The sequence below is a fragment of the Dendroctonus ponderosae genome, unplaced genomic scaffold (genome assembly GCF_020466585.1).
Source record: "Dendroctonus ponderosae isolate FM_Combo_2020 unplaced genomic scaffold, Dpon_F_20191213v2 Dpon_F_20191213_4, whole genome shotgun sequence".
Classification (NCBI taxonomy): domain Eukaryota; kingdom Metazoa; phylum Arthropoda; class Insecta; order Coleoptera; family Curculionidae; genus Dendroctonus; species Dendroctonus ponderosae.
Window position 1 is genome coordinate 12,214,851 of NW_026018611.1, and position 2,138 is coordinate 12,216,988.

A 2,138-nucleotide genomic window follows, 5' to 3' on the forward strand; every position below is an offset into this window, starting at 1 on the left:
AATATACCTTATACGCGACCTTATATACAGGGTGTCCCGAAATTAGGTGGCCAAACTGCAGCAGCCAAATCTGCTCTCAAAAATAATATTAATTTTTCAAATAAACATGTATTGAAAAATGCTCTACGCCTTCTTGAAGAGGGGCCCAGTAGTAGGGTTTTTTGCAAATTATTTTTAAACGGTTGAACTTCAAAACGTAAATTTTAGGGACTTTAGTAATTTTGATGATCTGAATCTAGATCTGAAATTAAAACTGACAGGATTTTATCATAGTCGTATAATTTGGGGGGCTACAAGTACAAATAAAGCTCTAACTTTTTTCTGATATTATAAATCAATCTTTTCTCCACAAATTGTGAAAATCTGAAGTATTTTACGAAGAAAAGATACTTTTAATTTACTTCGCTCAGACGCACCGTGGATTTTATCGATCCTATAACATCGATGGTAGCCATCGATGTTGACATCGAAAGGTAATATCGATGTTAAGAAAACATCGATGTTCTTTCGGTTTTTGCATCTGAGTTTGCCGTTGCATACAAATTTCAAATTGATTAACTAAAACTTAAATAATTTTATTTTACTAATACTATGACATTTTAAAACAATGCATTGATAATTAATCGACTAAATTTATTCAACTTGTAGTTGCCACATTTTTGGGTCAACTGACTGCAAAAAGAGGCTTTTTTCGGGTGCAGCTGGAAGTGGGCTTCTATGCCGCGGTATCGTTTGTTTCGGTACTATCAAAGAGTTCGCGGAAAATGTTTCTATCTAGTATCAACATCAAATGTCCGCTGTTTCCATTTCAGGATCTAACATCAATGTTTTATCGATGTCCCAAATTTCCAACATCGATGATAAAAATATCGAACATCGAACATCGATGTTTTTCTTCCATGCCTACCTCTTGCAATTGTGCCATTTCGGGATGTATGCGGTGCACATTGAACATTTCTTGTTCTGCTCTCATGTTGCGGTCGCTGTTCTTCCAGGAGGTGTTTAAAATGGTGTGTCCACTGTGAGTTGGTCATACTATTTAGACTATTTCCCTGTTTGTAACTTGTTCTCATTGCGTTTCTGGTTTTCCAGGCCTCTGAACTTCGTGTACCTTCTATCTGCTGGTCTATGCAGTCGAATCTTTTAATCCTAGATTGGCTCTTCTTCCTTAGTACTTCTGTCTTTATCTTTCTGTTAACTTGCTTATATTCTTCTCTTGTTTGGGCATCCTTCTTCTGGAGGAATTTTTCGTATATTTGCTTTTTGTCCTTAATTTGTTTTTCTATATCCTCGTCCCACCGGTGGTTTGCTTTTCGTATGGTTTACTTTTCGTATTGTGGATTCCAAGAGATTCCAAGGGCAGTTGTTCTATTTATTTGTGTTAATTTCTCCTTTAATCTCTTGCAGAACAGGTATTTTGTACTATCGTGGTGTAGGTATTCGAGATTATATTTCATACTGTTTATTTCGTTTTCGTTGAATGTTATTTTCCTCATAATACCAGTTGCAATCTACCTCACAATATCGTAAACTGGCAATTGCGTTTCTAACGTCCGCTTGGAGGTGCTTGGAGGTTATTTCATTGTACAGGGAGATTCAAAATTGGCGTCATTCCTTTGGAGGTGTTGTCTGGGGTTGTCCTTGGAGTACAGAAAAAATAGTAAAAAAAATTAAATGTGATTAAAAACTCAGATATTTGCAAAAAACTGGATCAGAAGGATGGCAACAATGTTTTTCAAGGTAATCTGCCTAATTAACATTATGTAAATACCTGTTTCCTCGTAATTATTCAAAACTCAGGTAACCATGGATAAACATGAAGGAACGAAAATAAAAGAGACACTACCATGCGTTGAGATTAAGATAATGGTGTCACATTGCGGTCAGTGCTGCGACAAAATAGCCCCCCGAGTGCTGTCATCTTTTGGGGATAAATGCGTGATATACCTAGATAGGTCACAACTGTCATCCAAAACCACCCGTTACAGGTTATGTATCATTGATTAATACTATTGATCAAATAAAATACAATTCTGTCGTTAAAACACAAGAAGTATTCCCAGGGGCAAGAAGTCCTGCCCGTTTCACTCCAAACATCTTTGTGTCCCAATCACTTTGAGTCTGGGCTCATATTTTGA